Raw genomic sequence first — 27,789 nt, 5'->3', positions numbered from 1 at the left:
CTCATAATGTTAGTCATTTTTGCAGTTGGATTGCGCTTTGTGATACGACCTAAACAAGGCCCTACGTCTCCCAGTAGTAACCATCGGGACACATGCAGACTGAAAACATCATCCAACTTGCATACAACATTGACACTCAGTCCAACTCTGAATTAGTGTGTTTGTGCATGCAAGAATAATGTTTGACCACTTCTATATGTGGTGTGATAAAGTGCTCATCCGTGTCCATGGCTTATTGAAGCATAAGCAAGTGACAGGGAGGGTCACCCGATTTTCAGAAGCCTCCCGGCCATTCCAGGAGAGTAAGCAAGTATGGGGTATGGCTGGGTAAAATGGTGTAACTCCTATGTGAATTTTTAGTCATACTGTAAAAATGCAACCTTTAGATTAATATCACCACTTGTCTGTTTTAGAAGCTTTAGTAAATCTATCTAAAGGTTGCAATTTTACATTTATCTAGAAAATGATAGAGTTGAATTGTTTGCTATGCAATAGGGAACTGATATATAGAATCTACATACTTGGGGGGTAATTCAGACCTGATCGCTCGCTAGCAGTTTTTTGCCTCACTGCGATCAGATAGTCGCCACCTACAGGGGAGTGTATGTTAGCTGTGCAAGTGTGCGAACGCATGTGCAGCCGAGCGGTACAAACAGATCTTGTGCAGTCTCTGCACATCCCAGGTCTTACCCACTGCGATCACTTCAGCCTGTCCGGGACCGGAATTGGCGTCAGACACTCGCCCTGCGAACGCTTGGACACGCCTGCGCTTTTCCAACCACTCCCATAAAAAGGTCAGTTGACACCCACAAACGCCTTCTTTCTGTCAATCTCCTTGCGATCAGCTGTGTGAATGGATTCTTCGTAAAACCCATCTCACAGCAACGATCCTCTTTGTAACCAAGCGACGCGCCTGCGCATTGTGGTGCATATGCATGCGCAGTTCTGACCTGATCGCAGCACTGCAAAAAACGCTAGTGAGTGATCAGGTCTGAATTACCCCCACGGTTGCTATGATTTGCTGTTATTCAGTACGGATTGCAGAGTCTGATAAAAAGCATAATGGGGGCCACCCATCGCAGGGCAATGCTGTTAACATTTCAACTGTGTTTGCTTACAACCCCTTTGTATGATATACTGATTAGAAATGTTGTGTTAAACGGTTGTAATATGGTCGTGACATGCCTGCGTTTTTGCCTCCACTCCCCATTACCTCCTTGACTGTCAATAAATTTGGCGCATGCACAGTGCGACCGTGGTACATGTGCAGTCGGACGATAATCGATGAACTCCATAAATAACAGCATTGCTTACATCTCTGGATCAGGCCCTTGTTAATGTAGCTAATGTGTTTGAGTAATAAGAGGCTAATTCAGTAAGGATCACTGATTATTAATTGGGCTAAGTCCTCTATAATGCCCTTGCATGGTCCTTCGCCCTCTGAACCTGATGTGCCCTTACCATTGCGTTGGGTCGATCAATTCAGATATTTGGGGATATTAGTCTCCAACGACTCTGCTGATTTTCTCCCTAATAATTTACTACAGTTAATCAATTGGTTAAGGGAAAAATCCAAAGAGTGGTATAAACTCCCTCTTACGGTAACTGGGCAAATAAATCTTATTAAGATGAAAGTGCAACCTAAAATTTTATACGTGTTACAACAATCCCCAACTTATATCCCAGCCTCTGTCAGGAATCTACATTCTCCATCGCATCACTTTCAGTGCTCTGTCTTCAGAGTATCCCCCTGTGAATTGGACCTGTGGAACTACAGGTCCCAGCAGTTCCAGTCTTCAGTCTCCTGCAGCCTACAGCTCACTGTGCTCCACCTAACCAGTTCTATCTTTTGGTAACCACTGGCTTCAGCCAGCAGCCTGGAGTATACAGTGCTTCTAGTTAAACAGCATTAACTCTCGGTGCACTACTGATCCCAGCCAGCAATCAGCAGTGCATTGCATTAACTGTCTACAGAATCATTCTCCTGGTTAATCATCAGCTCCAGTTAACTCTCAGCTGATCTGGGCACCCAATCCAGCAGGGTGTGTTCGCACAGAGATTCATCCAATCATCACAGAGCAAGGGGTATAAACTCCAGTTCCTGGCTCATTCTCATCACCTTGGACAATGAGTCACATTTGGTGTGGCAAGTTCTCCTGTGTTCCTGGCTCCAGTGGTTCCCTGTGGATCATTTCATTCCATACATCATTCTGCATGTCTCCTGCTTGTTCCAGATTCCAGCCACAGTTCATCAGCAGTAAGAGACTCTCCTCAGGTGTTATTCATTGCCTAACTTGTGCACCTTATTACCAGCATTCCAATCTGTGCATTGCATCCAGCACTTAACAAGCATGCTGAGTTAGGACTGTCTCCTGCCTGGGCCTTGCTTGGCTAAAGAACTTTTATGTTAAGGTGCATACACACGGAGCGATATAACTGAGCGATTTTGACTATATAGTCAAAATCGCTCAGAAAGTTAGTGCAGATCGCTCCGTGTGTACACAGGCAGCGATAGCGATGCGCGTCCCCGCCAGGTCGCTATCGCTGGGAAAAATAGTCAGTGCAGGCAAGTCAATTTTGGCTATGTCGCTGGGAAAGTTAGTTAAAATCGCTAGAGGCCAGCGATTTTTCCCAGCGATAGCGATGTTGCCGGCGGCGGTGGTGCGGGCGGCGGCGGGTGGTGGCGGCGGTGCGGGTGGCGGCGGCGGTGTGGGCGGCGGTTGGTTGTGGCGGCGGTGCGGGCGGCGGCGGGTTGAGGCGGTGGTGCGGGCGGCGGCGGTGCGGGCGGCGGAAATTTACCTTTATCTTGCAGAGTTTGGCAGCGGAGCGGTACCAGTTTCAAAAATGGCGCCTCAGCGTCATTTTTGAAATTCAAGATGGCCGCCGCGAGCCAATCACGGCTCGCAGCGTCATCGCCCCGCCCCCTCCCGCTGACTTATATAAGTCAGCGCGAGGCAGCGGCTTTCAGTCCGACGGCGGAGGAGGAGCGGAGAAGAGCTCCTGAAGACTGAAGACGCCGTGGAAGTCCTGGATGGGCGGCGGCTATGCAAAAGAGCTTAGCAGCCGCCGCCCACCAGGTGAAGACGCCGGAGCAAGACCCCAGAAGCCCTGGGGAGGTGGCGCCCCCCCAGGTGAAGACGCCGGAAGCCCTGGGAAGGCGGCGGCCATGCAAAAGAGCTTAAAGGCCGCCGCCCCCAGGTGAAGACCCAGTTTAATAAAGGATTTTTTAAAGAATGTGTCGTGTTTTTTCCCCAATATTTTCTTTACAGGTGCCAGCGGGCCCTTTATGTCCGGGCATGCTGGCACTTGTGGTTCTCCAAGTGCCAGCATGCTGAGGCAGGCTTGCTGAGACCTGTAGGCCACCTGTAAAGAACAATATTACTATTGAAAGGCTATCAGCCTCCCATCCACCGCCCACGGATGGGGGGGACAGCCTCGGGCTTCACCCCTGGCCCTTGGGTGGCTGGAGGGGGGGACCCCTTGATTTAAGGGGTCCTCACTCCAGTGTACCCCGGCAAGGGGTGACTAGTTGGGGGGGTAATGGCACGGCCGCAGGGACCAATATAAGTGTCCCCCGGCTGTGGCATTATCTCCCTGGCTAGTGGAGCCCGGTGCTGGTTTGAAAAATACGGGGGACCCCTATGTCTTTTGTCCCCCGTATTTTTTAAACCAGGACCGGACGCAGAGCCCGGTGCTGGTTGTCTAAATATAGGGGAACCCTACTAATTTTTTCCTCTGTATTTTAACAACCAGGACTGGCTCAAAGAGCCCGAGGCTGGTTTTACATAGGAGGGGGGACCCCACGCAAAATTTTTTTTTTTTACTTTTGGCTATTTAAATACCAGCCACCCTGTAAAATCGTCCTATATATGACACTCATCCCCTTATTTAAATGAGATAGTCAAAATCTCCCATAGCCAAAATCTCTTGCATAGTTAGACAAAATCTCTGGTAAAGTTAGTCAAAATCTCCTACTGCCAGTTCAAGGGAAAAGTTAGTCAAAATCTCTCATAGTCAAAATCTCTCCGTGTGTATGCACCTTTACAGAGACTGTGTGCTTTGCAAGTATTACCGGAGTTCTGTTTTTCAAACCATTTGCATTTATCAAGATATTCCACGTTACCGGAGTTTTGCTTTGTTTCAGTTATTTACAAATCCGTTTACATCCAGCTACCAAGTTATATTTCACATTTGTGTTACCAGTGACTTTATTTCACTTAAAACCATTTGTATCCAGTTGCCAAGTTGTTTCATGTTTTGTTGTCAGAGACTTTATTTGCTTTAAACCTTCTGCATTCAGCCATCAACTTATTACCAATATATTTGTGTTGCCAGAGACTTTTTATCACTACCTTGGATTCAGTTACCGTTTATAATTTCATTTCTGCTACTACCAATGCTACGTACCATCTATTATTATATCATTGTTCTGTGACCTTTGTGTTTATTAAACATCAGCGCATATGCGCAGGACTCTATTCAGTCTCCACGTTTCATACGTCATTCCCACTAGTGCCCCCTCCGGGAACAGACTAAATCGGAATCCTGAAAGTTGAACAGTATTCTTTCATCCCTTATCTGGGCCAATAAATGTCCCAGGATTAGTATCAATACATTCACTAGACCCAAAATAGATGGTGGTCTAGCACTACCTCATTTTAAGCTCTATTATTTTGCCTCCCAGCTAGCCCACGCAGGATTAGGGATTGTGACCCGCTCTCTATCTCTCTCTGTCGCTTTGCTGCAGAGGGTAGCCCAGAGTTGTACTCCTTTACAAGCACTTCTTAGTGGCTCATCGTTTCCCCATGCACCGCCCACTTTTTCGCAGGCTCTTCGGGTTTGGCGGGAGGTCGGGGCTCTATTTCAGTCTGACGAGCTCGATCCTGACACTCCCCTCTGGCATTCCCGCTGGTTGTCTGAAATAGATACTCTGTCCAGCCATCAGGTTTGGGGGGCTAAGGGAATTGTTGCGATTGGTCAATTGTACTGCAACGGTGCCCTTAAATCTTTCCAACAGCTGAAAGATGAATTTAATCTACCACAATCCTTTTTTCTATCGATACCTACAACTAAGGCGCGCTCTCCAGGTACAGTTCAGGGATACAGCACCAGTCCTTGTTCCCTCTTCTTTGAAAACTTTTATTGTTAATTTTAAGTCGGGCTAGGTCTATTTCCCTTGCCTACTGTATCCAGTTTTTGCACCCAGGTTAAGGATGCTATAATATCTACAGACATCCCTGGTGATGTACTCATGCCCAAGGCATGTACATTGGGGACTGGAGCTGGAGAGGCACTTAGCAGCCCTGATGTACAATACTTTCAAAACCTGTGTGCCTTGGACAAGGTATGTATAGCCCGCTCGTGGCTTGCGTAGACCGGCCCTGTTTTCAGGGTGTGGATAGCCCTAGTTAATGATTCTATAGAGCATGAAAGATTTACATATGTCTCGTGGAGCTATTGCCAAGTTTCACAATATTTGGGCCAGGTGGATGGACTCCTCATACACAACCATGGTCTAAATCCTTACTCTTCTATTTTTTACACTGTCCAATTGGTGCAGGTATTGTGTGTGTATATATGGTACGCACTTGAGATATCTTGGATCACGAAAATCAAATATAAATTTCTATGTCATTATGGGGTTTGTCGTTGAGACTAGTTCGTTGGATCTGATGGTTTGCGCACCATCAATCTATACATATATTTTTATTATTGTAGGGAGGGGGGATAGTTTTGTTAGTTATTTCTAGTTTTGTAAAATCTAAAATAAGGAATATTTGTATGTATGGTGAATAGGGTCTATGGAAATGATGCCATTTGGTATGGGTAAGCTGTACTGCCTCTCCTTTAGTTTGACATGACACTGTGCAGTTTCCGCCTTTCACAGTAATATGTCCTGATGAACTGTATTATCTCTATGTATAAGCTATCACACTGTCTTCATTTTACGCATTACCTCTATACTCCGGTTTTGCCATTGTATGACTCTGTGTACGTTATTATGCTGTGTCAATAAAAATACTCTATTGGAAAAAGGATCACTGATGCGATCCTTACTGCATTTACCCGATGTTTGAGTCCTACTTCTGTGCAGAACGGTTCCTGCAATCGCCACGCAGTTATGCCAAAGCCTCTGCCTGATTGACAGGCAGAGACGTTCGCAGGGAGAGAAGAGGTGGCTGGCGTTGGGGAAACTGGGGGAGTGTCGCCCCCATTTTCTGGGACTGGCAAAGCCAAGAACTGCGTTGCGAGACACAGGTACCTTGGCCTCGAAAGCCGCACTGTGACGGCAAGGCTGAGAAAGATTAAGCTTACTCAGTCTGCTGTTGCAGATGAACAATGTGATCACATTGCAAATTCAGGGATTGCAGATTCTGCTAAAAAAATCTGTTCTTACGCATGCTGGGGACGTCCATCGCAGGGCAAGGCTGCCGAGCATGCAGAATGGCCTGCCCAATGGCTACGACCGCAATTTAATGGTCTGCCGCGTATGCAGGAGGTTTGCCGCCATTTCCTAATTCAGCAGCCCCCTGCTGTGCTGTGTGTTTGAGGTAAGGAGAGCGACCAGCGTGTGTCTCTCCTGTATCCCTCAGTGATCATCCAGTCTACTCTCCGGCGGCTCCCGATTGGCTGCTGGTCCGTGAGCTCTGATTGGCTCATGAACCAGCGCCTCATTTGAGAGACACGCCGCCTCTGACAGAGACCAGTAGAGGTGAGGGGGATGAGTGTATTTGGCACTATGGGGGCATATGTGGTACTCAGGGCATATGTGTACCTTGCACTGGGGTGGGTGGGCATATGTCTATCTGCACTGTGGGAACATATCTGGCACTGGAGGCATATGTGGCACTGGGGGGGCATATGTGTATCTGCACTATGTAGACATATCTGGCACTGGGGGCATATGTGTACCTTGCAGTAGGGGGGGCATATGTGTTCCTGCACCGTGGAGACAAATCTGGCACTATGGCATACGTGTACCTTGCACTGTGGGGAGGCATATGTGTATCTGTACTGTAGGGATATATCGGGCACTAGGGGGGCATGTGTATCGGCACCATAGAGACAAATCTGGCACTATGGCAGATGTGTACCTTGCACTGGGGGGGCATATGTGTATCTGATTGATACGGTGTGCGCATATCTGGCACTGTGGGGGCATGTGTAACATAGTTTCTGAGGTTGAAAAAATAGGATTTTAATACCTACCGGTAAATCCTTTTCTCTTAGTCCGTAGAGGATGCTGGGGACGCTTCAAGAACCATGGGGCATAGACGGGATCCGCAGGAGACATGGGCACACTAAAAAGACTTTGACTGGGTGTGAACTGGCTCCTCCCTCTATGCCCCTCCTCCAGACCTCAGTTTAAGGAACTGTGCCCAGGGAGACGGACATTTCGAGGAAAGAATTTATTGTTAAACCACGGTGAGCATCTTACCAGCTCACACCACCAGTATGCCGCAGAACATGGAATTCAATAGAACACCAGCCGACGGCATGAAGAATATTCAGCAATATGCTGACATAAAGAGTAACACAACCTGTGTGTAAACACAACCAATAACAGCATAACGCATGCCACAACATGAATAATGTCGGCAACAGGCTGACTTAAACGCAACACAACATGTGTGTAACCATACTCCATAACTGCAGATACAGTACACACTGGGTCGGGCGCTGTCTATACCCCATGGTCCTTTTGGAGTCCCCAGCATCCTCTATGGACTAGGAGAAAAGGATTTCTCGGTAGGTATTAAAATCCTATTTTCTCTTACGTCCTAGAGGATGCTGGGGACTCCAAAAGGACCATGGGGTCTATACCAAAGCTCCAGACGGGGCGGGAGAGTGTGGACGACTCTGCAGCACCGATTGAGCAAACATGAGGTCCTCCTCAGCCAGGGTATCAAACTTATAGAACCTAGCAAAAGTGTTTGAACTCGACCACGTAGCTGCTCGGCAAAGTTGAAGTGCCGAGACCCCTTGGGCAGCCGCCCAAGAAGAGCCCACCTTCCTGGTAGAATGGGCCTTTACTGACTTAGGCAACGGCAGCCCAGCCGAAGAATGAGCGTGCTGAATCGTATTACAAATCCAGCGTGCAATAGTCTGCTTGGAAGCAGGATTTCCAATCTTGTTGGAAGCATACAGGACGAACAGAGCCTCTGTTTTCCTAGTAAGAGCCATTCTGGCGACATAAATTTTCAAAGCTCTTATGACATCAAGAGATTTTGTACCACAATAGGTTGATTTATGTGAAACGAAGAAACTACCTTCGGCAGAAATTGTTGACGAGTCCTCAATTCCGCTCTATCCACATGAAAAATCAAATATGGGCTCTTGTGAGACAAAGCCGCCAATTCGGACACTCGTCTGCCAGATGCCAAAGCCAAAAGCATGACCACTTTCCAAGTGAGAAACTTTAACTCAACCTTACGCAAAGGTTCAAACCAGTGAGACATAAGAAACTGCAACACCACTTCAAGATCCCACGGTGCCACGGGTGGCAAAAATGGAGGATAGATATGCAGCACTCCATTCAACGAAAGTCTGAACTTCGGGAAGTACGGCCAATCCTTTTTGAAAGAAAATAGATAAAGCCGAAATCTGCACTATGATGGAATCCAATTTCAGGCCTGCATCCATGCCTGCCTGCAAAAAGTGGAGGAAACGACCCAAGTGAAACTCCTCCGCAGGAGCTGCTTTGGTTTCACACCACGACACATACTTTCTCCAAAATCGGTGATAATGTTTTGCCGTGACCTCCTCCTTCCTAGCCTTAAGAGTGGGGATGACCTTGCCGGGAATACCTTTCCGAGCTAGGATTTGGCGTTCAACTTCCACGCCGTCAAATGCAGCCGCGGTAAGTCCGGAAACACGCAGGGCCCCTACAGTAACAGGTCCTCTCTTAGAGGAAGCGGCCAAGGATCTTCTACTAGTAATTCCTGAAGATCTGGATACCAGGCCCTCCGTGGCCAATCTGGAACGACGAGTATTGCCTGAACCCTTGTTCGTCTTATGATCCTCAACACCTTTGGAATGAGAGGAAGCGGAGGGAACACACACACCAACTGAAACACCCACGGAGTTACCAGGGTGTCCACTGCACAGGCTTGGGGGTCCCTCGACCTGGAACAATACATCGGAAGCTTCTTTTTGAGGCGAGACGCCATCATGTCTATCTGAGGAATTCCCCAACGCCTTGTCACTTCCGCAAATACCTCTTGATGAAGAGCCCACTCTCCTGGATGGAGATCGTGTCTGCTGAGGAAATCTGCTTCCAGTTGTCCATGCCCAGGAGGAAGACTGCTGACAGAGCGCTCATGGGCTGTTCCGCCCAGCGGAGAATTCTTGTGGCCTCCGCCATTGCCGCCCTGCTCCTTGTTCCGCCTTGGTGGTTTACGTACACCACTGCTGTTATGTTGTCCGACTGGATCAGGACAGGGAGACCCTGAAGAAGGTTCTTCGCTTGCAGGAGGCCGTTGTAAATGGCTCTTAACTCGAACATTTATGTGGAGACAAGATTCCTGACTTGACCATTTTCCCTGGAAACGTCTTCCTTGCGTGTCTGCGCCCCAGCCTCGGAGACTTGCATCTGTGGTCAGCAGGACCCAGTCCTGGATTCCAAATCGGCGTCCCTCTAGAAGGTGAGAACCTTGCAGCCACCACAGGATAAAAATCCTGGCCCTGGAAGAGAGACTTATTTTCTGGTGTATGTGCAGGTGAGACCCGGACCATTTGTTCAGCAGATCCCACTGAAACACCCGGGCATGAAACCTGCCAAACGGAATGGCTTTGTAAGCCGCAACCATCTTCCCTACCATCATCAATGCACTCGAGTGCATTGATGAATCGACAATCTCTTGTCGGCCTCAGAAGCTCCTTGACCATGGTCTGTATTTCCAGAGCTTTGTCCGCCGGAAGAAACACTCTCTGAAGCTCCGTGTCTAGGATCATGCCCAGGAAGGGCAGCCGAGTTTTCGGGAACAACTGAGACTTTGGCAAATTTAGAATCCAACCGTGATGTCGCAGAACCGACAGGGAGAGTTCCATATTTCTTAACAACTGTTCCTTTTGATCTCGCCTTTATCAGGAGATCGTCCAAGTACGGGATAATTGTGACCCCTCGCTTGCGAAGGAGTATCATCATTTCCGCCATTACCTTGGTGAAGACCCTCGGGGCCCTGGAAAGCCCAAACGGCAACATCTGAAATTGGTAATGACAATCCTGCACCGCAAATCTCGGGAAGGCCTGATGAGGATATATCGGGACGTGTAAGTAGGCATCCTTTATGTCGACTGACACCATAAAATCCCCCCCCCCCTTCCTAGGCTGGAGATCACAGCTCGAAGAGATTCCATCTTGAACTTGAAAGTTTTCAAGTATGGATTGAGGGATTTCAGGTTCAGAATCGGTCTGACCGAGCCGTCCGGCTTCGGCACGACAAAGAGGCTCGTACAGAACCAAACCCCCCCCCCCCTGTTGGGACGGGGGAACCGGCACAATGACCCTCTGTTGACACAGCTTTTGTATTGCAGCATTTACTACTACTCTTTCTGGAAGAGAAACTGGAAGGGCCGAGTTCAAAAAGCGGCGGGGGGGGGGGGGGGGGGGTGGAAACTCCAGTTTGTACCCTTGGGACACTGTCTAAGACCCAAAGATCCAGGGCCAATTGAACCCAGACCTGACTGAAGAATCTGAGACGGCCCCCCACCGGCAGGGGAGCCCCAGCGTAATGCGGTAGACTTGGCAGAGGCGGGGGAGGACTTTTGGTCCTGGGTGCCTGACACGGCAGGCGACCTCTTTCCCCTTCCTCTACCCTTTGAAGCGAGGAAGGACGAACCCTTTCCTTTTTTGTATCTATTAGGCCGAAAGGACTGCATCTGATGATGCAGCGCCTTTTTCTGTTGTGTGGGAACATAAGGAAGAAAAGATGACTTACCCGCAGTAGCGGTAGACACCAGGTCAGCAAGGCTGTCACGAAACAATACACTACCTTTAAAAGGGAGAGCTTCCATATTTTTCTTGGAGTCGGCATCAGCATTCCATTGATGAATCCACAGCGCCCTCCTGGCCGAGACCGCCATGGCATTGGCTCTCGATCCCAAGAGGCCAACATCCCTCGCCGCATCCTTTAGGTAATCTGCAGCGTCCTTGATATAACCAAGAGTCAAAAGAATGTTATCCTTATCAAGGGTATCCATATCAGAAGCCAAATTATCAGCCCACTTAGCAATAGCACTACTCACCCATACCGACGCCACAGCAGGTCTGAGCAATGCACCAGTATTAACGAAAATGGCCTTCAATGTCGTCTCCAGCTTGCGATCCGCCGGATCCTTGAGAGCAGCCGTGTCAGGAGACCGAAGCGCCAACTTCTTGGACAATCGGGATAGAGCCTTGTCCACATTGGGAGACGACTCCCATTTCTCCCTGTCGTCAGAGGGGAAAGGATATGCCATAAAAATTCTCTTGGAAATCTGCCACCTTTTGTCAGGCGACTCTTAAGCCTTTACACAAAGAGCGTTCAGCTCATGAGCGGGGGGAAACTTCACCTCAGGCTTTTTCCCTTTAAATAAGCAAACCCTTGTGTCTGGAACAGCAGGTTCGTCAGAGATATGTAAAACATCTTTAATAGCCACAATCATGTACTGAATACTCCTAACTACCCTTGGATGTAAAGTAGCCTCATTGAAATCGACATTGAAATCAAAGTCTGTGTCGGTATCTGTATCTGCCATCTGGGTAAATGAACGTTTTTGCGACCCTGAGGGGGTCTGTACCTGAGACAAAGCGTCCTCCATGTTTGTGTCTGAGAATCAGATTTATCCAGCCTCTTAGACAATAAAGCCACATTTGCATTCAGTGTACTCAACATATTCACCTAATCAGCAGTCGGCTGTGCCGACAGTCATTCCCAAATCCTTTTCTGTGCCCCCTGTAACTTCCTCCGGGGAGGAACACTCAGCCTCAGACATGTCGACACATAGTACTGACACCCCCCCCACTCACACCGCCCAAATCAAGGGGACAGACCCACAGGGAAGCCTGTAGAGAGAAACACAGAGGGAGTATGCCAGCTCACACCCCAACGCCCATATACTACAAATGAATAATATATGTGGTTTGCGCTGTTACATAAATATAAAAAGCACCAAATTGCATGTGCCCCCCCGTTTTGCTCCCTTGTTACTTGTAAGGAGCTTGGAGGTCCGGGCCAGCATCTCTGCAGCGGCTGTGGAGAGAGAAAATGGCGCTGGTGAGCTGGGCGGCTAAGTCCCGCTCAAATTTGTTTTTTTTTATACTGGCGGGGGTAATGTATACGGTGCCCGGGCACCGAATCTGCCATTGCCAGTGCACACAAAGCCTTCAGTAACTGCTGCCCAGGGTGCTCTCCCCCCCCCCCCCCCCCCCCCCCCCCCCCCAGCGCCCTGCACCCTGCATCGTTGGTGTGTGTGTGTGGGAGCATGGAGCGCAGCGCTACTGCTGCGCTGTACCTCCGTAACTGAAGTATTCTGCCGTCTGAAGCCTTCTGTTCTTCTAATACTCACCTGCCTTCTGTCTTCTGTGAGGGGGGGTGACGGCGAGGCTCCAGGAACAAGCAGCTAGGCGCACCAAGTGATCGAACCCTCTGGAGCTAATGGTGTCCAGTAGCCTAAGAAGCAGAGCCTTTGAACTCAGAAGAAGTAGGTATGACTTCTCTCCCCTCAGTCCCACGATGCAGGGAGCCTGTAGCCAGCAGGTCTCCCTGAAAATAAAAAACCTAACAAAAGTCTTTCCAGAGAAACTCTGTAGAGCTCCCCTAGTGTGTGTCCAGTCACTCCTGGGCACAGAATCTAACTGGAGGAGGGGCATAGAGGGAGGAGCCAGTTCACACCCAGTCAAAGTTTTTTAGTGTGCCCATGTCTCCTGCGGATCCCGTCATTACCCCATGGTCCTTTTGGATTCCCCAGCATCCTCTAGGACGTAAGAGAAAAGGATTTACCGGTAGGTATTAAAATCCTATTTTGTCATACATCCTAGAGGATGCTGGGGACGCTTCAAGAACAATGGGGTTTATATCAAAGCTCCAGAACGGGCGGGAGAGTGCGGATGACTCTGCAGCACCGATTGACCAAACATGAGGTCCTCATTAGCCAGGGTATCAAACTTGTAAAACTTCGTAAAGGTGTTTGAACCCGACCAAGTAACTGCTCGGCAAAGCCGTAATGCCGAGACCCCTCGGGCAGCCGCCCAGGATGCGCCCACCTTTCTGGTAGAATAAGTCTTCACCAATTTCTGTAACGGCAATCCAGCCGTAGAATGAGCCTGCTGAATCGTTTTACAGATACAGCATGCAATAGTCTGCTTGGAAGTAAGAGCCCAAATCTTGTTGGGAGCATACAGGACAAACAGAGCCTCTGTTGTCCTAATCTGAGCCGTTCTGGCGACATCGAGAGACTTCTATTTCGTCAAGACTTCAGTAGCCACTGGCACCACAATAGGTTGGTTCATGTGAAACGATGAAACCACTTTTGGCAGAAAATTGCCGACGAGTTCTTAACTCCGCTCTATCCGCATGGAAGATTTAAACAGGGGCTCTTGTGAGACAAAGCCACTGATTCAGACACCTGCCTTGCAGATGCCAAGGCCAACAGCCTGACCGCTTTCCAAGTGACGAATTACAACTCTACCTTACGTAAAGGTTCAAACCAATGAGATTGCCGAAACTGCAACACCACGTTAAGACCCCATGGAGCTCCAGGGGGCACAAAGGGAGGTTGGATGTGTAACACTCCTTTTACGAAAGTTCGAACTTTTGTAAAGGAGGCCAATTGTTTTCTGGAATAAAACCAATAAGGCTGAAAACTGAACCCTAATCGAGCCCAACATAAGACTCACATCCACACCATCTTGTGAAAAAAGGAGAAAACGACCCCACTGGAATCTTCCATAGAAGGCTTCTTGGATACACACAAAGACACATACTTTCCCCAAATACGGTGGTAATGTTGTTACGTTACTCCTCTACTGGTCTGAAGAAGAGTAGGGATGACTTCACTGGAAATATCCTCTCGGCTAGGATCCGGCGTTCATCTGAAGATCCGGATACCAGGTCCTCTTAGGCCAGTCTGGAACAATGAGGATCACTTCTTATGATCTTTAGCATTTTTGGAAAAAAAATGGAAGCGTCATTAGGGCGTCCACTGCTAACGCTTGAGGGTCCCTTGACCTGTAACAATATATCTGAAGCTTCTTGTTGAGGCGAGACGCCATCTTGTCTATTTTAGGAATCCCTCAACGACCTGTCACTTCTGTGAAAACCTCTGGATGAAGACACCACTCTCCTGGATGGAGAACGTGTTGTCCACTCCTGGAACGAACATCACTGACAGAGCGCGTATATGATTTCGTTGCCCAGTGGAAAATCTTTCTGGCTTCTGCCATTGCTGCTTCGGTATTTGTTTGTAGAAAACCGATATAAATGGCCCTTACCTCTAGACCGTTAATGTGGTGACAAGTTTCCTAACTTGACCCTCTTCTTCGGAAGTTTTCCTCCTGTGTGACAGCTCCCCCGCCTCGAAGGCATGCATCCGTGGTCCCTAGGATCCAGTCCTGGAACCCAAACCTGCGCTTATGAGAACTGCGCCGCTACCACAGGAGTGAAATTCTGGTCTTGGAAAAAACAGGATTATCCCAGGTGGGAACTGGACCACTTGTCCAACTGGTCACCCTAAAACCGCTCTGGCATTTAACCTGCTCACTGAATGGCCTCGTAGGCCGCAACCATCTTTTTCATCAATGGAATGTATTGATGGATAGACACTGTTGCAGATCTGACCCGACTCTGGATCCTCAGAGCTTTTTCCACTGGAAGAAACAAACTCTCAACAGTTTGGTATCTAACATTATTCCCAACGCCGACAACCGCGTCGTTGGGATCAACAGTGATTCTGGCAAGTTCAGGAGCCAACCACTTTGTTGAAGAACTGTCAGGGAGAAAGCAACGTTTTGCACCACTTGTTTCTTGACCTCGCCGTATTCAGGAGAGCGTCCCAGTACAGAATAATAATGACTCTTTTACTATTGAAGGAAAACCATCATACCGCCAATGTTAGGTTCCTGGTGCTCAGAACAAGGGAGATGTTGCGTAGTGAGTCCTGAGCACCAGAACGTGACGCTGAAATAAGGTGTGGTGTGGAAATAGCCCCTAGCACCCTACCTCCGTTGTTTTACCCGTGTGGTCAGTTCATGCCTGAGTGACTATGGTTTCTTGGGCCCACGGCAGCCGCGTTTGAAGGGCGGATTATGTCTGCCCAACTCCGATGCCCCCAGGTCTTAGCGTGAGACAAGGCGTGAACCGAGACAGGATAATAACAAGGGGATCTCTGACTAAAACAGAAAGCTAGGGGCCACTAACTACCCTAAAACTAAATATATGTGCGGCACGCCGCCAAAGGAAAAGAACAACCAAGGAAATGCTGTCCACTTGCCGACACAATACTGTTGTGTACCGGCGGTGACAGCATAAGCAGAACCCTCTGCAAAACACCAGTAACAAAATATAACCAAAGAATACTGCGGCCTAGGCCGACGGACGCGGCAAAGCCGCTACTCATGGAACCGGTACAAACACTGGCAAATGGACAGGAACCCCCAATGTAGCCGACACAGACTCTCAGAACCGGAGGACAGGCAGAATCCCAAATGACATACCGGTGGACACCAAGAAGCCAGAAACTCGACTAGGCACAGACAAAGCCACAGGACTTCTGGACAGGAACACTTCACGGCAGGACACAGGAACCGACACAGGAATCGACACAGGAACCAACACTGGAAGCAGCTAGACAGACACTGCTAGACAGAAGCTCAGGAACTGGCAGGGACTAGCTCAGAACGCAAGAACTCTGGAAGTCAAGAAACCTGGAAATATCACCAGCGTCTGTGAATTGCACTGAGCCAGCATATAACAGAGTCTTAATTAATTATGTCGTGCAGCTGCCCTGCTGCACAACTGAGAGGTGCAATCAACAGACAGGTGAGGCTGAACACATGGGAACAAGCTGCAATTACACAGACTCACCACTGGCAGCAAACAAAAATATTCTTAAACCAGAGCAACGGGAAAACCTGGCCTGCAAGACAACTATAAACATAAAATACATAACCAAAAATGCAAAACAGGAATGAGCCACAGCCATGGCTCATAACAGCCATCACTCTGGTGAATTGGTAATGACAATCCTGAATAGCAAACCCAGGTAAGCCTAATGCGGAAGAAACCGTAATTAGACCCCCTTTCTCCTTATTCAGATTGGAGATCCCTGCCCTGAGAGATTCCATCTTGTAGTTCAACTTCTTAAGTAGAAATTTTTGGGATTTTAGATATAGGACTGTTCTGACCGAGCCGTCCGGCCTCGGAAGCACGAAAAAGCTTGAATAACAGTTTTTTGTTTTTTTTTGTGTGCTTGGGACAGCAGGGCAATGACCTGATCCTGACACAACTCTTGTATGGCGTCGCATACTACCTCCCCGTCCAGAGGTGAATCGGTAAGGTCTATTTGAAAAATCAGTGAGGGGAATCGTCTGGAAACTCCAGTATGTCCCCCTTGGTCACCGGTCCATGTCCGTTCCAGGACTGACTGAAGAGTACTAGAGTGGTCCCACCGGTGTAGGCTCCCGCAAGATAGACCCAGCATCGTGCGGTGGATGTGGCAGAAACAGAGGATGATTTCTGCTTCTGCGAACTTGAAAAGGCTGCTGACCTCTTACCTTTTCACCTTCCTCTACCTGCAAAGAAAGGGAAATCCGTATCTATTCGGTCGAAATGACTGCATCCTACAATAATGCGTTACCAACTGTTGTGAGGGAACATAGGTCAAGAAGGTAGACTTACGAGTAGTATCTGCCGAGATCAACTTAACAAGGCCATCCCCAACCAGGTTTCACCTTCATAGGGAAGAGACTCCAGTTCTTCTCGGAGTCAGCCTCAGCATTCCATTGGTGAATCCACAACGCCCTCCAAGTCGAGACCGCCATGGAATTGGCCCGCGAACCCAAGAGTCCTATATCCCTTGTAGTCGCACGGCAGTATGCTGCAATGTTATAGACATGACCCAACTTAAGGAGTACCCTGCATACAACTACTCCCCCATGCGCATGTAATGCAAGTATAATCAACGTACACGCGGACACATAATTAGAGTATCGCATATCTTCCTGCATACGATCCTTTGTGACAGGGCCCGGTGCAGAACAGGGGGTGACTCTCACTTTATTCTATCTACGGCGGGAAAAGAATAAACACTCGGAATCCTCTTGAGCATTTGAAAACATCTTGTCACGGCCGCTCAGCACATGAGAAGGAATAACTTTACCTCAGCATTCATTATAATATATATATAATATATATATATATATATATATATATATATATATATATATATATATATATAATCTTTAAATACACACAAATATCTATATATATATATATATCTATATATATATCTATATATCTCGTACATAAATATCCCTTTGACAGGAACAGCAGGGTCCCTAGTGACGTTAATTCGTTCTTAATGTGTATGAAACATGTACTGAATGCCGATTTCGACCATAAGAAACAGTATTTGTGTCGGTCTCCGGGAGTAGTAACTGGGCAAAATAAAAATTTTGTGATCCCAAGGGGTCTGAAAGAAATCTATTCTATGAATATGACACCCTCCATAAATATTACTACGTCTGTGTTTGTGCCACAGACCTATGCAACCTTACTATACATACATATACATATAGGTATAGCCCTTTCTGATATGCATCACATTATCATGCCAATTTTTACCCAGTCAGATATTGTTGGTGCTGACAGGGTCACCACCACACGTTTGTGTCTCCCATATAGTTTTCTCTTGGGAAGAACATCCATCTACTGACATGTTGACACTTATTTACATGTGCCAAGTACCATTAGGAGTCGGCGGTGCCGACAGTCATTCCCACAGCCGTTTGTGGCAGAGCACTCAGCTTCAGATATGCCGACACACATGTACCAAACACCCACCGACATCACACTGGCTATAAGGGATAGACCCCAGTACATTCTGTCAGGGAAACACAGAAGCTCATTTCCACAGCGCTCATTATATAGTGTGCTTTTTATTTTTAACTTATAATGCACCAAACAACTGTGCCCCCCCTCATTTTTCACTGTGATCTGTACAGCAGTGTTTTGGAAGGACCAGCGTCTCTGTGAGTAGAAAATGGCGCTGAAATGAGCTGTGAGGGGTAAGTCCCGCCCCCTTAATGGGTCGCTTCAGCCCCGCTATTTCTTACATATAATTATACTGGCGGGGGTTAAATCTAGTGCCTGGGCACTTATATATTCGTTTGCCAGTCTCTGTTGAGGATTTATATGCTGCCGTCACTGAAGTCTTCTGATCTTCTACTCACCCGTCTTCTGACTTCTGGCTCTGCAAGGGGGGTGACGGCGGGCTCTGGGAACGAGCATCTAGGCGTACCAAGCGATCAGACCCTCTGGAGCTAATTGTGTCCAGTAGCCAAAGAAGCAGAGCCTTGAAACTCACAGAAGTACAGTAGGTCTGCTTCTCTCCCCTAAGTCCCACGATGCAGGGAGACTGTTGCCAGCAGTGCTCCCTGAAAATAATAAACCTAACATAAAGTCTTTTCAGAGAAACTCAGTAGAGCTCCCCTGTGTGTGACCAGTCTCACTGGGCACAGAATCTAAACTGGAGTCTGGAGGAGGGGCATAGAGGGAGGAGCCAGTTCACACCCATTCAGTCTTAAAGTGCCCATGTCTCCTGCGGATCCCATCTATACCCCATGGTTCTTGAAGTGTCCCCAGCATCCTCTAGGACATATGAGAAAGGACAATTTGTCCATCGAGTGAAGCCTATTTGTGTTCTCCTATGCTGTATTATTTTTAGGACTAATTTTGTCTGTTTCTAATGTCTGCCGTTGTGTTTATTCCGCGTTCATTTTTATTATTTTTAATAACTATAGTGCGTGACTACGCACCATAACCCTGTATATCCTTATCCATTAGGTACTTATCTAGCCCATTCTTAAAGGTGTTCACCGAGTCTGCCATTACTGCTCTCTCAGGCAGTGAATTCCAAACACGTATTGTACTTACTGTGAAGAAAACTTTACGTCTCTGTGTGCAAAATCTCCTCTCCTCCAACCTAAGCGGGTGTCAACGTGTCCTCTGCGTTGATCTTACTAAAAACAGATCCCGCTGCAAGCTCTGTGTATTGTCCCCTTATATATTTGTAGATGTTGATCATGTCCCCTCTTAGGGGGTAATTCAGAGGTGATCGCAGCAGCAAAATTGTTAGCAGTCGGCCAAATCATGGGAGTCATTCCGAGTTGATCGCACATACCAACTTTTTGCTGCCCATCCGATCAGGTGGACGCAGCCTATGGGGGAGGGCTTTTTTGCATAGCAAGGCTGCGAACGCTTGTGCAGCCCTGCTGTGCACAAAAAGTTTTGTGTGGAACTAGACCAGGGTAACACTTACCCTGTGCGATCGATCCAGCGATGCAGCTCCCGGAATTTACGTCAGACATCCGCTCTCCAAATGCCTGGACACGCCTGCATTGGACTCACCGCTCCCAGAAAATGGGGAGTTGACGCCCCGGAATGCCTTCCTGCTGTCAATCTTCTTGCGCGATCGCTTTCTTCGTTCTTCTGGTCATTGCCCGGCGACGGCCGTCGCTGGGCAACGACGTGCATGCGCATTGCGACAACCAGCAGCGTGCGAACGGGTCGGAATGACCCCCAATGTGCACTGCAGGTTGGACAGATATAACGTGCAGAGATTCTATATAAGCACAGCTGCTGCCCCTCCATGGGTAATACTTAATTTTTAAGGTTGTTTTCAAGGAGTATGTCACAAATATTTATTTTTTAAATTGACCCCTTACCCTTTCTATCTTTGGGGCAGATGTACAAAGCCTTGAAGAGTGATAAAGTGGAGAGTGATAAACCACCAACCAATCAGGCTCGTACTTTGGGGGAGATGGTATTATAACAGCATATTTATTATGCCACTATAGAACTTCATGTTTCGAATAATTACTGAGGTCGAAGCAGGAAACTACACCAAGATGTATTAACATCTTTTCTGCTGAAGCGGGGGAGTGAAAACTGCCCGCTTAGATGATCTCCACCCGAGCACACAGCGCATCCGCTTAGTGGTGATGCGCTGTCTCTCCCCCCAGCCGGCTTCACTGGGCACACACGAGATCTTGCTAGTCTCAAGAGATCTCCTGTGCAGCCTGGGGCCGGCAGCCGTCACAGCCAGGGACAGCGCTGTCCCTGTTGTGGAGTAGGGCAACAACACCTGCAGCTATTGAAATCGATAGCTGCTGGTATCGGAACGTTCAGTGCCACTGACCGTTCAAACATAGGGGGTAATTCAGACTTGATCGTACATGTGCTAAATTTAGCACATCTACGATCACTTTCACAGACATGCGGGGGGACGCCCAGCACAGGGCTAGTCCCTGCTCCCCTCGCACAGGTACAAAAGCATCGCACGGCGGCGATGCTTTTGTACCTTAAGAGTAGCTCCCTACCAGCCCACCTCCTGCACGGTCCGCCCTCTCCCGCCCAGCAAATGCCTCTGCCTGTCAATTAGGCAGAGGCGATCGCTGGGCTGGGCTGAGATGCCGATCGCATCTCTGGCATGCGCCGGTGCACTGCGGCGCCTGCACAGTTCAGACCTGATCGCCCGCTGTGCGATAATTAGCCTCTTAGGGCCTAATTCAGAGTTGATCACAGCAGCAAATTTGTTAGCACTTTGGCAAAACCATGTGCACTGCAGGGGGAACAGATATAACATGTGCAGAGAGAATTAGATTTGGGTGGGGTGTGTTCAAACTGAAATCTTAATCTAATTTACAAAAATTGTTCAATGCTCTTTGCAATTTAGATCCCGACTGCATGACCAACTACAGACCGGTATCAAACCTTCCTTTCCTAGGAAAGGTTATTGAGAACGTCGTTGCAAATCAACTGGAAACCCGCCTGACAACCCATGATATTTATGATCCATTTCAATCAGGATTCAGGAGAAGACATAGCACTGAAACAGCCCTGGTGTGTGTGTTAAATGATCTTCTGATGGCAAAAGACAGAGGTGACTGTTCAATATTAATCCTTCTGGATCTCTCGGCAGCATTTGATACCGTGGACCATGGGCTTCTGATTGAGCGACTGATACATTTCTGTGGTCTGGATGGCACAGTTCTAAGCTGGTTCAAATCATTTCTCACAGGCAGGTCACAGAGAGTATCATCTGGATTATACTCATCACCACCAGTGCCATTGCCATGTGGTGTCCCACAAGGTTCTATACTATCCCCCATGCTTTTTGCAGTATACATGCTCCCATTGGGCGAAATAATCAGGCGCCATGGCCTGGTCTACCACTGCTATGCAGATGATACACAACTGTACTTGTCCTTTGCTCCAGGCACTGATAACCCAATAGCAACCCTAAATGGCTGTCTAGCTGAACTACTGGAGTGGATGAGCGCCAGTTGGCTGCGACTGAACCCGGATAAAACAGAGGTCCTTATGATACGACCGCAACATCAAAGGACAAGACTGCAGCATAGCCAACCAACTGGACTTACACTCGGGGATCAGAATTACAGACCAGTGATCGTGTGCGGAATCTTGGCGTTGTCCTGGATGGTGGCTTGACACTTAAACATCAGATATCAGCCACAATCAAATCCTCATTCTTTCACCTGAGGAACATAGCCAGAATCAAGCACTTAATTCCCTCAGATGATATGCCCTCTACCTTGGTCTACCAGCAAAATAATTGCAGCGCTTACAGCTGGTGCAAAACACAGCTGCCAGGCTATTCACCAACCAGCCCCGTTCTAGCCACATAACAACCATCCTCTACTCCCTTCACTGGCTGCCTGTACGATGGCGAATCATCTTCAAGATTGGCTTACTGAGTTTCAAAGCATTACATGACCAAGGCCCAAGGTACGTGAAACAGCTTCTGACCCCATACTGCCCCACTCGATTACTGCAATCTGTAGATGAAGGACTTTTAGCAGTACCTAGAATCTACCGTAATTCATCTGGGGGTCGAGCTTTTAGTCATGCGGCTCCGACTCTATGGAACTCCCTTCCCCGCACAGTGCGAGAGGCCCCAACTATAGAATACTTCAAAAGTAGACTCAAGACTTTTCTGTTTACTCAAGCATTTCCATAATGTCCCTTTTAGTATCTTCATGCTTCTGTATTTTATGAAAATGTACTTCATTATTTTCTGTACTATATTATGCTATGTATCTGTTAAGCGCCTTGGGTCCTATTGGAGAAACAGCGCTATATAAATAAAATTATTATTATTAAATTGCAGTGCAAAAATAAAGCAGCCAGTATTTACCCTGCACAGAAACAATATAACCCACCCAAATCTAACGCTCTCTGCACATGTTATATCTGCACCACCTGCAGTGCACATGGGGGGGTAATTCCAAGTAGATCGCAACAGCAGGAAATTTTTTAGCAGTTGGGCAAAACCATGTGCGCTGCAGGGGGGGTGCAGATATAACACGTGCAGAGAGATATAGATTTGGGTGTGGTGAGTTGAATCTGCAATCTAAATTGCAGTGTAAAAATAAAGCAGACAGTATTTACCCTGCACAGAAACAAAACAACCCACCCAAATCTAATAGGCCCTACACACATGCCGATTTTTTTGAAAGATATGAACGATCTCGTTCATAAATGAACGAGAACTCGTTCATATCTTTCAGTGTGGAGGCTCCAGCGATGAACGATGCGCGGCCCCGCGCTCATTCATCGCTGGTCCCCCGTCAGCTGTGCATGCAGGCCAATATGGACGATCTCGTCCATATTTGCCTGCACTTCAATGGAGCCGCGTGACGGGGGGAGTGAAGAAACTTCACTCCCCCCGTCACTGCTCCCCCGCCGCCGGGTCGCTCGTCGGCCGTATCCGCCGTCGGGCAGCTCGGCGGCGGATCGGCATGTCTGTAGGGCCCATAACTCTCTCTGCAAATGTTATCTGCCCCCCCTGCAGTGCACATGGTTTTGCCCAACTGCTAAAAAATTTCCTGCTGCGATCAACTTGGAATTACCCCATGGTTTTGCCCAACTGCTAACAAATTTGCTGTTGTGATAAATTATGAATTACACCCTTAGTTCAGACACTGCCAGACTGAGTCAGGCAATTTCTCGTATTAGACTCTTAAGGGCCCCATACGCTAGAACGATTTTGTCCAATTTCAGCTCAATTCGGTCATTTGGGCCAATATATTGTGGGAAATCGTGCATTTTTGGTGTGTATACGATCCGATCCAATCTGATGCGTGGCCCCGTGAGCGTTGGATCGGATCCTCCAGGTCGTTAGTGCTGCACTCGTGATATGTCGTAATCAAATTGGCAAAACCATCTGCACTTCAGGGGGAACAGAAATAGCATGTACAGAGAGAGTTAGATTTGGGTGGGGTATGTTCAAACTGAAATATAAATTGCAGTGTAAAAATAAAGGAGCCAGTATTTACCCTGCACAAAAACAAAAATAACCCACCCAAATCTAACTCTCTGTGCAAATGTTATATCTGCCACACCTGCAGTGCACATGGGGGGTAATTCCAAGTTGATCGCAGCAGGAATTTTGATAGCAGTTGGGCAAAACCATGTACACTGCAGGGGAGGCAGATTTAACATGTGCAGAGAGAGTTAGATTTGGGTGTGGTGTGTTCAATCTGCAATCTAAATTGCAGTGTAAAAATAAAGCAGCCTATTTAAACTGCACAGAAACAAAATAACCCACCCAAATCTGTCTCTGCAAATGTTATATCTGCCCCCCCTGCAGTGCACATGGTTCTGCCCAATTGCTAAAAAATTTCCTGCTGCGATCAACTTGGAATTACCCCTAATGGTTTTGCCCAAGTACTAACAAATTTGCTGCTGCGATCAACTCTGAATTACCCCCTTAGTCTCCTCTTTTCCAGTGTAAACATGCCTAGTCTTGCAAGTCTTTCCTCGTATTCCATCGTCTCCATCCTGTAAATTAGTTTGGTCGCTCGCCTCTGAACCTTTTCTAGTTTCAGGATATCCTGAACTCTGAATTACCCCCATTGTCCTGCATTTTGACGTGCTATCTTTCAGCAGCGCCGATACAGCATACACAACCACAGTTTATCACCTTGCACATATCACTGGTTTATCACTTCCTTATGCCTTCTCCAGGTTAATACATCTACCCCAGAATGAGAGAGACATAGAGGGAGGGATAGACTGTCAGTGTCTCTGCATGACTCTTGAGTGTGCTGTGTGTGACTCTGAGAGTGTCTGAGTGGGACTTTGGCCCATAATACAGCTCTGGGACTGTGGGTTATACAAGTAATATCGCTTATACTGGTGGGAGAGGTCAGAGTTCTGGACAGCTGTCATTAAATTACTACGTGATGATGCAGAGAGGGGCATCGGGATGAAGCAGAGCAGCATCAGAGCAGCACGCAGACTGAGGTGGCTGGCATATGCCAGATCCCCGGCTCATCTCCCTGCATTGATTAGATGTCGTGTGCACGGCATCTATTCAATGATCATCAGCTGCTTTGCAGAGCAGAACAGAGGCGATCACAGTTTCTCCCAATCTGCCCCCCCACAGCGGGACAGTGTCCGAATAGCGGGACAGTTGGGAGGTATGGGGCGTGTGTATGAAATTATTTGTACTGGAGATGGGGCATGTGTATAGTGCTATGTGTACAGGGGATGGGGCTGTTGTATAATGTCTCTGCATTTGTCTGTTGAATGCTCCCTGTACTGTATTGTATACCGGTCGGGTATCCGTTATCCGGATACCCGTTAACCAGAATATTCTGAACACCGGAATATTTCGGCCCTGTAGCGATGTCATGATGTGGCTGGCGTTATGACGGCACTGGAATCCGCAGCCAATTCCCTCACCGTCACTATTGCCAGGACCTGCTGCGGACATGACCTATTCCCCCCCCTGCTGATGCGTTGGACCTGCTGTGGAACCCCAGGAACCTCCCCGCCAACGTGCCAGACCTGCCGTGGACCCCCGGAACCCATCAGATAAGGGATACTCAATCTGTACTTGTCATGGAAATGTTCTTTACATTGTATAGCAGGGATGGGGAACCTTCGGTCCTCCAGCTGTTGTTGAACTACACATACCAGCATGCCTTGCTACAGTTTTGCTATTTGGTCATACTAAAATTGTTGCAGGGCATGCTGGGATGTGTAGTTCAATAACAGCTGGTGGGCCGAAGGTTCCCCATCCCTGTTGTATAGGAACAAAGGAAGACAGAAGGAGAGAAAGCAAGGAGAGAAAGACATCACCATTTAATAATTTTATTGAACGGGGCCCCCATAATTTTGTGGCCCGGGGAACCCAACAGACCTTAATCCGGCCCTGGGTTTAAACCATCAATTTTTTGGACAATGGTTTCCTGCCATCAGCAGGAAAAATAAGAATTTACTCACCGGTAATTCTATTTCTCGTAGTCCGTAGTGGATGCTGGGTACTCCGTAAGGACCATGGGGTATAGACGGGCTCCGCAGGAGACTGGGCACTCTTAAAAGAAATATTAGGTACTATATCTGGTGTGCACTGGCTCCTCCCTCTATGCCCCTCCTCCAGACCTCAGTTAGGGAAACTGTGCCCGGAAGAGCTGACATTACTAGGAAAGGATTTGGAATCCAGGGTAAGACTCATACCAGCCACACCAATCACACCGTACAACTCGTGATAACTATACCCAGTTAACAGTATGAACAATAACTGAGCCTCTCTCAACAGATGGCTCATACAATAACCCTTTAGTTAAGCAATAACTATATACATGTATTGCAGAGAGTCCGCACTTGGGACGGGTTCCCATCATCCACTACGGACTACGAGAAATAGAATTACCGGTGAGTAAATTCTTATTTTCTCTGACGTCCTAGTGGATGCTGGGTACTCCGTAAGGACCATGGGGATTATACCAAAGCTCCCAAACGGGCGGGAGAGTGCGGATGACTCTGCAGCACCGAATGAGCAAACTCAAGGTCCTCCTCAGCCAGGGTATCAAACTTGTAGAATTTTGCAAAAGTGTTTGAACCCGACCAAGTAGCAGCTCGGCAAAGTTGTAAAGCCGAGACCCCTCGGGCAGCCGCCCAAGAAGAGCCCACCTTCCTCGTGGAATGGGCTTTTACTAATTTAGGATGTGGCAGTCCAGCCGCAGAATGTGCAAGCTGAATCGTGCTACAGATCCAGCGAGCAATAGTCTGCTTTGAAGCAGGAGCACCCAGCTTGTTGGGTGCATGCAGGATAAATAGCGAGTCAGTTTTTCTGACTCTAGCCGTCCTGGAAACATAAAGTTTCAGGGCCCGGACTACGTCCAGCAACTTGGAATCCTCCAAGTCCCTAGTAGCCGCAGGCACCACAATAGGTTGGTTCAAATGAAACGATGATACCACCTAGGGAGAAATTGGGGACAAGTCCTCCATTCTGCCCTTTCCATATGGAAGATCAGATAAGGGCTTTTACATGACAAAGCCGCCAATTCTGACACACGCCTAGTCCAAGCTAAGGCCAAAAGCATGACCACTTTCCACGTGAGATATTTTAGCTCCACGGTCTTAAGTGGCTCAAACCAGTGGGATTTTAGGAATCCAACACACGTTAAGATCCCAAGGTGCCACTGGAGGCACAAAAGGGGCTGAATATGCAGCACCCCTGTAGCAACATCCGAACTTCAGGCAGTGAAGCCAGTTCTTTTTGAGAGAAAAAGGGATAGGGACGAAATCTTGGCCTTTATGGATCCTAATTTTAGGCCCATAGTCACTCCTGACTGTAGGAAGTGCAGGAATCGACCCCCCTGGAATTCCTCTGTAGGGCCTTCCCGGCCACACACCAAGCAACCTATTTTCGCCATATACAGTGAAAAAGTCTTGCTGTCACGTCTTTCCTAGCCTTTATCAGCGTAGGAATAACTACATCCGGAATGCCCTTTTCCGCTAGGATCCGGCGTTCAACTGCCATGCCATCCAACGCAGCCGTGGTAAGTCTTAGATCAGACAGGGTCCCTGTTGCAACATGTCCTGACTGAGAGGCAGAGGCCATGGGTCCTCTGAGAGCATTTCTTGCAGTTCCGGGTACCGAGTCCTTCTTGGCCAATCCGGAGCAAAGAATATTGTTCTGTTATGAGCCACGGCTGTGGCTCATTCCTGTTTTGCAGTTTTGTTCTGTATTTCATGTTATACTTCTGTTTATGTTCCCCGTGGGTGTCCTGGGGTGCTCGGAGCTCACCCTTAAGGAGGGGATACTGTTATGAACCACAGGTAGTGGTTCATTCCTATTTTATGTTTATAAAGTTGTCTTGCATGCCAGGATTTCCTGTTGCTCTGTTTTAGAATACTCTTGTCTGCTGCCGCTGGTGAGTCTGTGTAATTGCAGCTTGTTCCCATGTGTTCAGCCTCACCTGGCTGCTAATTGCATCTTGTCAGTTTGGAATCATGCAACAGGGCAGCTGCATGGGATTATTAATTAGGCCTCTCTGTTATATGCTGGCTGACTGCAATTCACAGACGCTGGTGATATTCCTTGGTTTGCAGTCTGCTTGAAGTGTGAGCTGGTTCCTGTCAGTCCCTGTGTTGATTCCTGTGTCAGTCCCTGTGTCGATTCCTGTGTCTGATCCCGTGTCCTGCGGTGAGGCGTTCCTGCCCTGAGGTCCAGTGGCTTTGCCTGTCCCTGGTCAAGTCTTCTGGCTTCCTGGTG

At 48.0% G+C, this 27,789-nt stretch overlaps 1 protein-coding gene across 1 annotated transcript in view; it reads left to right on the top strand.

The window, feature by feature from the left end:
- The first annotated feature begins 2,136 nt into the window (after positions 1-2,136).
- LYST (lysosomal trafficking regulator) overlaps positions 2,137-27,789 on the top strand; it is an 864,675-nt gene continuing 839,022 nt past the window's right edge. Inside the window, exon 1 of the mRNA XM_063917604.1 lies at positions 2,137-2,257. The gene's annotated coding sequence lies outside the window, so the exon portion shown is untranslated. The remainder of the gene's footprint in view (positions 2,258-27,789) is intronic.

Source organism: Pseudophryne corroboree, chromosome 4, assembly GCF_028390025.1.
Source record: "Pseudophryne corroboree isolate aPseCor3 chromosome 4, aPseCor3.hap2, whole genome shotgun sequence".
Taxonomy (NCBI): Eukaryota; Metazoa; Chordata; class Amphibia; order Anura; family Myobatrachidae; genus Pseudophryne; species Pseudophryne corroboree.
Note: the sequence above shows the minus strand (reverse complement) of the source record. Positions and strands in the feature narration are given on the sequence as shown.